Raw genomic sequence first — 12,093 nt, forward strand, 5'->3', positions numbered from 1 at the left:
CTGTGGGGAATAGTACAAAGGGAAGGCCGCATACCACATTAAATAAAATTTAATATTTTAAATTTCTCAAGCTAGGAAAGAGTAAAATACAATAAGATCTTCCCACCCACCTTGACAAAAGTAGGTCTTAAAGGACCTATGAGGCCAGATGTGTATTTAGAATCCGGTGGACTCAGCTCTGTGCCTGAGCACCGGGCTGGGGGAGGACCCTCCTCTCAATTCTAGCTCCTTCCAGCAGGGAGAGTGGTCTTGCGCACCCGTACGGGCACCTCACCTCCCACTACCAGGCTCTGACCCCTGCAAGCAGCCCTTTTTTGGCCACCTGCTGATCCTTCCCAGCTCACACATGGTGGGGGTGGGGGTGGGTGAGAGGGCATCCTAACCCACCCCTGCAACACTGACCGGGGGGGGGGGGGGGGGGGGGGGGGGGGGGGGGGCACTCTAACCAAACTTCAGGCCTTTGCGAGGGTCATTCCGGGTCCCACCTAACAGCATGGCCTAGAGGAGGGGTGCAGCGAAAATGTAGGAAAAAATTGTCCTCTTCCCTGGCTTGACTTGTGACAGTCTTTCTTGTGACCTTTCTGCCACTTAAAGTCTCCTTCCAGCCCCTGACCCAAGTGGCAGTCACAGCATCCAGCACCACACCCGCCCCCTCAAAACACTTTCCAGACATTTCTAAAGATCTCCAACAGGTGCCTGCATCATTCTCAAGATCCTATTCCAAGAGACGCGGCCCTGGCGTCCCCCACACCCCTCCCTGGTGGTCTAGTGGTTAGGATTCGGCGCTTTCACCGCCGCGGCCCGGGTTCGATTCCCGGTCAGGGAAGCTTGTCCTTTTCCGCCCCACAAGTGGGCGGGGCTCCGGATTCTCGCCCACAGGCCAAGCTCCGGTCGTGTGATCTGCTATTTTAGTAGGATCGGTCCTCATCTATTTACCATAGTTCCTGTCTTACAGGTAAAGCGAACTAATTACCATATAGAAATATATTCTGGTTTTTACAAAAGACCAAGCAGCAGAGGATCTGGTAAAATCACGTGCGTTGTCTCCACCCCTGGAATGTGACTTAAGGTTTCCCTGAACGTGGGGGGGGGGGGCGGGGGACACATGCCTCCATTGCTGGGAGCCTGCCTGCACCAGCCAAACCCTAAGAGCTGTCACAGTCATTTGACACAACTCCCTTGTGTCGGGTAGAAATGTTCTCCTAGGAAAAGAATGACTCCGTATTTTCCAACAAAGGGGGGCCGAGGCAAGTTTGAATCCCCACGAGGACTTTCTCATTCTTCACAGGGCCCTTGTCCCTTCAACACCGGTGACACGACCTGAGGGCCTCGGGAAAGAGCCTCGGTTAAAACGGAGTCACTCGGAGCAACAGTAGGTGAGCAGAAAGAAAACAGGCTTCCCTGACCGGGAATCGAACCCGGGCCGCGGCGGTGAAAGCGCCGAATCCTAACCACTAGACCACCAGGGAGGAGCGCCTGGTGGGGTCCGGCAGCACCTTGTGACAAAGGATCTTAGGACCCAGTCAAGCCTGCGGTAGAAACTTCAGATGTCTGAAGAGTATCCCGGAAATTTTAAATAATCTTGAACGTGTTCCTCCTAACTGGAGTCCAGAGGGGCAGTGGAGCCTGCGTATGAGCAGAGAAGCTACTGGGAATATTCGTGAACACCGTCCTTGCTGCCATTTGCATGTAGCGTTTGCTAGTTGGTTGCACACAGAATTCCAGAAGGACCCGGGAGGCAGGCAGTGGGCGTCCCAAGACTTGGTGAAGCATGAAGTGAGCCCCTGGCCTCCGTGAGGACCTGCCGGCCCAGAGGCCACACTGGCCAACCCACGCAGAATTTGCTTCCAAGGCAAAAAGGAAAGGCCTTCTAAGAAAAACCAAGGCCAAGGAATGCTCTCCCAGCCTGTCTCAGTGACTTCCCGGGTTAGCCAGCCGCTGGGGGGCGGGGGGGGGGGGGGGAGGGGGCAATGACACAGGAGGAAAAGCAAAGTGAGCACAGGCCAGTGTCTTCTCCTTTCCGTCCTTCCTTCCTTCCTTAGCAGCAAGCCCAAGGGAGGAAACGGCGTAGAACGTGCGCGCTTAGAAGTAAACCAAACCCAGTGGGTCAGCTCTGCGCCTCGGCCCGGCCGGTCTGGTCGGGACAACCACCCCTGCGGCCCCAGCGGCTGTGAGACGGGGACTGCGTGGTTCAGTGGTGCTGCCTGAGTTGAACGCTTTTATATGTGACCTGTCAACTAAACACAAATCCAGACTTAGAAAAGGAGAGACTTCTCGAAAAGGAGGGCATGGCCCCAGCTCAGAAATCTGCAAACGTCTCAAATCAAACAGCACAGGGTGATTCTTTCTCAGGGAAGGGCAAGCAGAGCTTAGCAGAAACTTTTAGGGGGAAGTTGAGGCAGTGGGGGAGAGAACAGAGCGTGATGAGAGCAGCTACCCAGGAAATGGGTTTCGCTTCGGTCAACGGAGAGTCACAATAAGCTAGTAAATGGGACACGCTCTGCATATTTGCTGGATCTTGGGGACACGCCACGGCCCGAGGGCCTGTGGGGAGGAGAGAAGCTCCACGACGGTTAACTCAAGCTAAGGCAGAGGCTGAGAAATGGGCCCTGCCCTTCTGATGAGAACTGGTAAAATCCACGCTAATTATTTTAATGTTTCTTTACATAGAACGACATTAAATAGCAAATAAAAAGCCACCCCGACGAGCTGGGAGGGAAGGCTCAGGAAGGGGAGAAGCTTTACGTTTCACTACCCCTAGCAGCACATTTCTGCTGACGGGCTCGTCTCCCACTGAGCCCCACAGCGCTTGTCCTTGTCGCTGATCCGAGGACCAGATGGTAAGTTGAGTACAAATACATTTGCATTTTCATGGTTTGAGGCTTCTTTCTCAAGCGTCCCAGCTGGAGTGGGAGGCTCGGTTTGGTTGGCCATCCTCCCCGTCCTGCGTCTCGAGCAAGCGGCCGAAGACCTGCGGACACCCGGGCTGCACCTGCCAGGCAGGCCTCGGCTGTCCCCCAGGTGATTTTGCCTGTGGGACAGGGGACAGACGTCCACAGACGGTCGGTTCTCACGATGGCCTGCTGCCCTCTCCTCCGGCGGGAGCCCAGCAGGGCAGGCCTCGCTCCAGAGCCTGCAGTTGGATTTTGCTGCCCCGTTGCTTCTGCAAGGCCGAGCCTCACCCCTGCTCGCCCACTCCCACGCGGGGCCCGGCAGCCTCACCCCTCCCAGCAACCTCTGCATCCACGGTGGGAAGAGGGGCTGGCTATGACCCCCAACCACAACCCTGGGGGCGCAGGTGGCCTGGGCGGGGGAGGGGCGGAAAGCCAGCGATGTTTCTGACGTTCTCCTCCACCTGTCACGGGGGCGGTAGCCTGGAGCTGGGGCACAAGAGCAACCAAAGCCCTGTAGCTCGTTGGTCTCCTTCCTCATTAGCGAGCGTAGTGGTGACTCATTCCCATCTTATTCCCATAAGAGACCAGGGTTTAGTAACTCCCGGCCACTGAACTGATTTGTTACGTCACTGCTTCTGCTTACTCCTCTTATTTCCAAGCTTACACGTAAAATCAAGCAGTTAGTTACCATATAGGAATACACCCCTGTTTTACAAGAAATCCAAAGGGATGAAGAGTGCCATTCTGATCCTGCAAGCCCGGTGGGGTATTTGCCTGGCTCTGGACTTGCCTGCCAGGTGCCAGCCACCAGGGGGAAGACCGAAAGGATAAAATTCCTGGGCCGCCTAGAACTCCAATTTTAACCATTTTAAGGATTTCAAAGTGAGAGAGTTTCATAGTTACTTATACTGTGCTTCCATTGACATAGATATGGACCTAAACCTTTCTAGATTTAGCAGATATCTGAATTGCTGTGCATGTTTCCGAGTGAAAGTGTAATAACAGCTCAGTGACTTTCCGGGGAGGAGGAGCATTCTGGAATCACTGGAAGGACATCTTAAGTCTCCACAGCCTGCCTGGACCTCAGGTGCTGATCAGCCCAGCAACCGGGTGTTTGACTCTGCCCTTTGTCTCTATTGAGAATCACAGCTAGAAGGACTCACATTCTTTTTTTTAACATTTTATGTATTAAAAAATTTTCTTAAATAAGAAAAAAGATGTTATGTATCTATTCATGAGAGACACAGGCAGAGACAGAAGCAGGCTCCACTGCAGGGAGCCCGATGCAGGACTCGATCCCAGGACCCCAGGATCATGCCCTGAACTGAAGGCAGACACTGAACCACTGAACCACCCAGGCTTCCCATGAACTCACATTCTTAATTCACACCTTTGAGTAAAGGATCAGCATTCTTACTTTTAAAATATATTTCAAAAGAAATGAAATATATAATATATAATGAAATATATTAAAAAGAAATGAAACGGGCTCGCAGGAGAGGTTGCAGAGAGGCTGTTGACATCAGGCTAAGGTGCTCGCGGATGGGAGCCCCCACTGCACCCCACCCTGACTGCCCCCTCCCTCAGCCCAAGGGTCCCTCCAGCCAGCCCAGAGTCCACTTTAATTTTTTAAGACTTTATTTATTTGACAGAGAGAGGAAGAGAGAGCCAGAGAGCACAAGCAGGGGGAACAGCAGAGGGAGAGGGAGAAGCAGGCTCCCTGCTGGGCTGGGAGCCCAGGCCCGGGGATCATGACCTGAGCCAAAGGCAACCGCTCCACCGACCGAGCACCCAGGCGCCCCTCAGGGTCCCCTTTAATTCTTTACTCAGGGCTCGACTCGGGGTGAAGGAAGCAGTGGTCTTCCCTCCGGCTGGAGCGGGGCTTTGGGAGAGATGAAGCAAAGTTCTGGGCTCCCGAAGTGGCGGTGGTGATTTCCGAGTCTGGCTTCTGGAATCACCCACGGCCGACCTGCTACCAGGCTCGGGATCACAGCGCTGGGGCCGGGCGGTGGCAAGCTGGGTGCTGGGCCCAGCAGGTGGCCAGCACCTGGGTGAGACTCACCTGGGAAGCGGAGCAGGCGAGCACCTGGGGTGCGGCTGGTTGGCCGCCTTCGCCTTTTATCCAGCGCTCGTTGGTGCCATCCTAGCCCCGGAAGGCCTTTCCTGAGCCGAGTGTCCTGCTGAGCTCTGCGCTTTGGAGTGACTTCACCGTTCTCCAACTTTCTAAGCCTTAGTTGGGTCTCCACTGAGAGCCCCAACTCCTCCGCACCCCCCCCAGAGCCCCCGCATAGGTAATATGATCTTGTGATTTAACAAGAAACGCACACCTGGGTCTTCATGCCAGGCTGGCGGCCAGGACTCCTAAAACCTCTAATTTCCTAAGAAATTACACCTAAGGAGAGGTGCTAGGACGCTCTTTTGTCCTAACATTGGTTCTTAGACCTGGCTCCTGGCACAGAGCTCCGAACCCCGCGGAATTTCCTGGGTGGGCGCGTGTTCTTTTCTGACGAGGGGACTCCTGGGGGCCCCTGGAGAGCTTCAGGATGGGGCCTAGTCCCCAGAAAAACCATGATGGTTGGAAGCTTGGAAATGTCAGCGACAGCCCCCCTCCTCTGGAGAGAGGATAATGGATCGTTCCTACCTGATGAGGCCTCCCCAGAAACAGTCCCTTAGGTAGGGGCTTGGCGGGGCTCCGCGGTTGGGGACCACAGGGGGTGGCCCACACGGAAAGCCCGTGCCCCCCCCCCCCCCCCAGGCACCCGACCCAGGCCTCCCTCCAGGCCCTTCCCGAGTCGCCACCGGTATCAGCCCCAGCAGGCGGCCGAGGGAACCTGCGCGGCCCAGCTGGTCCGGCAGGCGCAGGTGCACCCGTGGGGCCGACGCCGGCGGCTCCAGGGTCAGCACCGCGCTGCCGGCAGGGCCAGGGCGCCGGGGCCCAGGCGGGACCCCCCACGTCTGGGGCGCAGACACCGAGCGTGAGGCGTGAAGGGGACTCGCGGGGGAAAGACACGGGAGGCGGGACGGAGGCGTCCTCCGCAAGGGCCAACACCCAGTGTTCTCCTTGTCTCGGACGGAAGCCGCTTTTCCGCACCCGGCGGAGCCGGCGCCGGCCCCCTGCTTCCCCCCTCACCCCCGCCCCCCGCCCCCCGACCCGGGGCGCAGCCGCGGGGCCCGGCGAGGAGCGCCGTGACGGCCGAGGCTGCCTGCAGGGGGCGCCGGCGGTCAGGCCCGCGGCCCCCAGCGCCCCCCAGCGCCCCGCTCCCAGCACCGCCCCCCAGCTCCCCGCTGCTCCCAGCGGCCCCAGCGCCCCCCGCAGCCCCCAGCGCCCCGCGGCTTCCAGCGCCCCCCAGAGCCCCCCGTAGCCCCCAGCGCCCCGCGGCTCCCAGCGGCCCCCCGCAGCCCCCAGCGCCCCGCGGCTTCCAGCGCCCCCCAGAGCCCCCCGCAGCCCCCAGCGCCCCGCCCCCAGCGCCCCGCGGCTCCCAGCGGCCCCCAGCGGCCCCCAGCGCCCCCCCGCAGCCCCCAGCGCCCCGCGGCTTCCAGCGCCCCCCAGAGCGCCCCGCTCTCAGCGCCCCCTCCAGCACCCCGGCCCCCCCAGCGCCCCGCTCCCAGCACCCCGCCCCCCCCAGCGACCCCCCGCAGCGCCCCGCGGCTCCCAGCGCCCCGCGGCCCCCAGCCGCCCCACGGCCCCCAGCCGCCCCAGCCAAGGCCGCTGCGCAGGCGCCCGCTGCCGGCCGGTTTCCGTAGTGTAGTGGTTATCACGTTCGCCTCACACGCGAAAGGTCCCCGGTTCGAAACCGGGCGGAAACACGCGTATGTTTTGGCCGCGACGCGTCCTTTTCCGGCCCCGGAGAGGGAACGCACGCTGGCCGCGCAGAGAACGAGCCCCCGCTTGCAGCCGGACCCCCGACGGCCGGGTTCCCGGTCAGACTCCGCCCGGTGCCGGTCCCTTCGGCGGGGGCCGCGGCGGACGCGCCTCCTCCGGGGAGTCGGCCGGGCTGGCTTTCCCCGAGGACGGCCCGCAGGACAGAGGAGCCCTGCCGCCCCCACCCGCCCCCACCTGCCTTTTCTGGTTTCTCTTCTCCGTCTGAGCTTCCACCCGCCCCCGGTCCGGGTCCCGGTCCCCAGCGGTGATGGCCCTTCTCGGTCTCCGCGGCCTCTCCCCACGGGGACTCCGTACGCCGTCGGCTCTCGGTCAGGTGGATGCAATAGGGTTTCCTCTAATTAGTCATTGTCACTATCCAACCCCGTCCTCCCCCCAAATGGGCAGTTTGCACACACACGTCACCAAAGAAGACAGATGAGAGGCAAAGGATCACACGAAAGGTGTTCACCATCGTTTATTAGGGGAGCACAAAGTTCAAACACGCTGGACACGGCCAGGCGGGGGGACAAGGGCTGCCCCACCCGGGAGCTGCCCCCGGAGCCTGCAGGGGAAGCCGCGCTCCTGCCCTGCTGCTGTGAATGCAAAATCCACTTGCAGCTTCTTTACAAGTTAAACTCCTACCATAGGTCTCAGCCATTCTAATTCTTGGTATTTACCAAGTGGAAAGAGAGCACCAGGCAGAACCCAAAGGCCATTTAACAGGTGACAGTGAACTGTGGTGTCCCCTGCGACAGAGTGCCGGTGACCCTCCGCCCCCAGAAAACGGAATGAACCCTTGACACACCATGGCTCTTGAAATAATTATGCTGGGTGAAAACCCAACCAAAACCAGAGCGCTGTGTGACTCCATTCATATAAAACTCTAGAAAATGAAAACTATAAAGACAGAAGCAGATCCGAGGTGGCTCGGAGAGTGGGAGGTAAATGTCAGGTGATGAATTAAAAGGGGCCCAAGGAAATTTTAAGGGGGGAAGTGATGAGTATGTTCATTGTCTTAATTGTGGCTAGCCTGTGGCTCACTGACCATCATGGGTCACTTCCTTCATAAAAAAATATTTTTAAATATTAAAAGCCTTTAAGGGATCCCTGGGTGGCGCAGCGGTTTGGCGCCTGCCTTTGGCCCAGGGCGCGATCCTGGAGACCCGGGATCGAATCCCACATCGGGCTCCCGGTGCATGGAGCCTGCTTCTCCCTCTGCCTGTGTCTCCTGCCTCTCTCTCTCTCTCTGTGACTGTCATGAATAAATAAATAAAAGCTTTAAAAAAAAAAATAAAATAAAAGCCTTTAAAAATATGCCAATATAGGGATGCCCGAGTGGCTCAGTGGTTGAGCATCTGCCTTTGGCTCAGGATGTGACCCCGGGTCCTGGGATCGAGTCCTGTGTCGGGCTCCCTGCATGGAGCCTGCTTCTCCCTCTGCCCATGTCTCTGCCTCTATCTCTATGTCTATCATGAATAAATAAAATCTTTAAAGAAAAAAAAGAGAGAGAAAGAGAGCAGCACATGAAATGGGGGAGGGGCAGCAGGAGAGGGAGAAGCAGATTTCAGGCAGAGCAGGGACCCTCACTAGGGCTCCATCCCAGGACCCTGGGATCATGACCCCAGCCCAAGGCAGACACTCAACTGACTGAACGATCCCCCCCAGGGCCCCCCCAGCGCTAATTTTTTAATACATTAAAAAATTAATGTATTTTAATACATTTAAAATATGTATTTTAAAGTTTTTTTATTAAAAAAGTTTGTACAAGGGGTGCCTGGCTGGCTCTGCTGATAGAGCATGTGATGCTTGATCTTGAGGTTATGAGTTTGAGCCCCACACTGGGAGCAGAGATTACTTAAAACAATTTTTTTGGAATTAAAAAAGATCTTTTTAAAAAGTTTGTATGAAACAAAAATATATATTCACAACATTAAATAATTTTTGAGTGGACCTCAGGTACAGTGCTAATCTCATTTCGCTGTCCTCTATCCACCTGGATGGGTACAAAACTTTATTTTTCTTTTCTCTTAATTTTTTTTTGCTTATCTCTATTCCCTCTGCCCAGCCCCACTGTTTGATATGTATCTTGGATTTGTACGTATCCTTGTAAAATGTGCAGTGGTTCTGTGTGTAATTTCTGCACCGGGCACTGTGACTTTATGACCTACTCATGTTGCTGTCTGTACATTTAGACTTTTGTTTCTAACTGCTGTAAATATTTTTATAGTGGGCATCCGCCCATTTTACTTTCCTTTCCCCCATGCACTCCCTGCTATGACAACCAACACCGTCATATGTCCTCTAGTAAACGCAGATTTATAGAGTGCCTGGGTGCCAGGTATTTTTCTAACCTTTGGGGATTCAGTCACGCCAAAAAGAGAGACAAAAACAAATCCCTGACAGCATGGAGTTTACGTCTTAGTGGGTGAGACTGAGAATAAAAAAGATAAAGTATATAGTATATTCAGTGATGATAAGGAGTGAGGGGGACTAGAGAGCAGCAGGATGGGACACTGGTGGGGTGAATGGGTGTGGGGGGTGGTGTATGGCAAGTTTTAGATACATGGCCAAGGAAGGGCCCCTGGGAAAGTGACTTTTGAATTAAAACCTGAAAGAAGGGGCACCTGAGCAGCTTGGTCAGTTAAGTGTCTGCCTTTGGCTCACGTCATGATCTCAGGGTCCCAGGATCAAGCCCCTGAAGCCCTGTATACCTGCTCCTCAGGGAGCCTGCTTCTCCCTCTCCCTCCGCCTGCTGCTCTCCCTGCTTGCGCTCATGCTTGCTCACTCTCTCTGTGTCAAATACAGTAAAATAAAATGTCAAAACCTGAAAAAAGTGACGAAACTAGCCCAGATAGGTGGGTGCCCAGCTTCCAGGCTGAGGGGCAGGAAGTGCAAAGGTCCTATGGCAGGAGCTGCTGCATTCCAGGAGTAGCAAAAAGACCCCTGGGACTGTATCAAGAGAGAGCTAGAGGGCAGTAGAACGCCTTGTAAGATGTGAGAAATTTGGCTTTCGCTTTGCAAGAGGTGAGAGCAGGGGGAAATCCATATCCCTGCGAGGCACAGCAGGGCAGAGAGAAGGGATCCGAGAAAAACATAAACTACAGCCAACCAGCAGTAGGCAAGGAGTAACTGCATCTCCTCCGGTGGCCCTGCTTCAGTCTTACCAGGAGTCCCAGGTGGCTGACGGCTCTCCCTCAGCCTTGCTCCAGACCAGCTGCTCTGGCACTGCTGGGTGACCACTAGCTCCTTTCTGACCAGATGCCAGAAGGTTGGGGAAGAGAAGGGGGCGCATCAGAGCTTTGCGGACCTTGAACGGACTCCCTCCCTGCTGCTCAGAATATTTCAGGGCTTTATGGAGAGTACGAAGAGTTAGTAGGGTGACAGGCCTGCACCACCCCGACTGGCCAGGAGCTTCCAAAGCCTGATCCTTGGTGGGACGCAAAAGGGAAATCCAGGGACAGGGAGACAGACCTGGTACCCGGGAGCAAACGAGTCCGTGACTTCCCAGGGGGGTTGGAGGTAAGCTCATAGCACTGTGGTCTTCTCACCCTGCTCCCTTCTCGGCTGTCATGCGGGGCCCAGGCTGCTGTCACCCCAGGTCCGAGGAAAGTAGGATGAGCCTTCTGAAGCGTTTCAGGATAGAATCAGCAAGGCTTGCCAAGAAATAAGGAAATGCCTGGGTCACAGGCGTTTGGGGCCTGAGCGCAGTAGTCGGCATGTTAGGCTCTAACAGGAGACCTAGAAGCCAGCAAGGAGGAAGCCACCTTTCACTACACAGCTATGGGAAGGTCACAGGCCTGTCCTGGAGCCCTCCACAGGAAGCCGGATCAAGCCAGCCGGGCCTACAGTGGAGGATGCCACTGATGAGGGAGCAGAGGGAGCTGAGGACAAAGCGGAGGCTGACCCCCCCATCCCCGCAGGTGGGGTGTGTGGGACAATCCCCAGGCACTCCGGGCTGCCCTAAGCATTTTAGCCATAACCTGGCTCCAGAAGGAAACGCAGATAGATACCCTTAAATGTCCCAATCACCTGCAGCCCAGGGGCAGAGACTTGAAGGGGCAGAAGGCCGCGTTTCTCCGGGAAGAACCCAACTGTCCTGAGGCTAAGGCCTGGCTAGAGGGAAAGTCAACCTTAACAATAGCAAGGCCTCCAGGGTCCTGTAGGTCCTCTTTACCATATGAAAATCCCTTTGAAGCCTCCCCTTTCCTTACCTCCCCCAACTCCCAAGTGTGTCACCAGCCTAGCTCATCACAGCAGGTGGCAGCTCTCTGTGCCCAGTGGGACCTGTCCCCCTGCTTTCATAAAACCACCGCCACTGAGCACCAAAGACATCTCAAGCTTTCCTTCTTGGTTGTCGGGACCTCACCCCACCACACCTCACCTCTGTTCCCAAACTACATCACTATGACTGAAACCCCTGACCAACTTCGGAAGAAAAAGGGGAGAACCCTGCTTCCCACCCCAAGTAATGCATATTCCATCCCCTAGTTAACAACTGTCAACAAAAGATAGGAACCCAACCACCAGGGCATGCAGCGTGCTCTCTCTCTCTCTCTCTCTCTCCCTCTCCCTCGAGCTTGGCCGCTCTCATATCTCGAGAATGTACTTCTCACTTTAATAAGTTTTCCTGCTTGTGTTATCCGTCCACTGTGCTGTGTGTCTGTCCTTGAATATGTTGTTGTGACAACACCAAGAACCTTTGACAACGCCTTCAGGTCTGGCTGGGTGGAGGTCTCAGGGCCCAGGGGCTCCCAGTTCACCTGCAACATGCACCACTGTGACCTATTCACGGGGGCCCCAGGGATCTCCCACTGATGCAAAAGCAGCGTTGGCTTTCCGAGAGGCCACTCTACCCAGGCCAGTAATCCTACTCAAGCTTCGGGACTTCGGGCAAGAGCTTCACACGCTGCTGGGAAATGGGCTCTATCTGGCCAAGTCAGGAGTGTCAGGCATCACCATCCTGCCCAACTCCAGTTAGAAGACGAGACAAGCCTCTCCCTTTAGTTTAGAAACAGCCCATGCATAGCGAAGGCCAGGAATGCACCTGTAATTCCCATAGTTGGGCCTTCTGCCTCAACTGTCAAAAAGCTAGAAGTACCTTGAAGGCCAACCACAGAACTCTGCATAGCACCTAGCTTTTGGACTCCTTCAGGGGCTCCAAGTTATGTTAATTCTAAAAGACTTGGGTGTAGGGTACGTGGGTGAGGGAAAATGGAGAATATATAATAAGCATGTGATGTGGAGAACAAAGGCAAAAAGAAATGTAGATAAAATTAAGTTTCCTTACAACCTGCAGCCCATTGACAAATCCTGGACCGAGGCAGTGTAACAGTCTCC

The 12,093-nt window shown here is 55.8% G+C and overlaps 3 non-coding genes across 3 annotated transcripts; 2 read left to right on the plus strand and 1 right to left on the minus strand.

Moving 5' to 3' along the window:
• The first annotated feature begins 754 nt into the window (after positions 1-754).
• Positions 755-826, plus strand: TRNAE-UUC. Its single transcript has one exon. It is a non-coding gene; the product is annotated as a tRNA-Glu (tRNA).
• Positions 827-1,397: 571 nt separating this feature from the next.
• TRNAE-UUC lies at positions 1,398-1,469 on the minus strand. The gene has a single exon. It is a non-coding gene; the product is annotated as a tRNA-Glu (tRNA).
• Positions 1,470-6,628: 5,159 nt separating this feature from the next.
• Positions 6,629-6,701, plus strand: TRNAV-CAC. The gene has a single exon. It is a non-coding gene; the product is annotated as a tRNA-Val (tRNA).
• The last annotated feature ends 5,392 nt before the right edge of the window (positions 6,702-12,093 follow it).

This window comes from Canis lupus, chromosome 38 (genome assembly GCF_011100685.1).
Source record: "Canis lupus familiaris isolate Mischka breed German Shepherd chromosome 38, alternate assembly UU_Cfam_GSD_1.0, whole genome shotgun sequence".
Taxonomy (NCBI): Eukaryota; Metazoa; Chordata; class Mammalia; order Carnivora; family Canidae; genus Canis; species Canis lupus.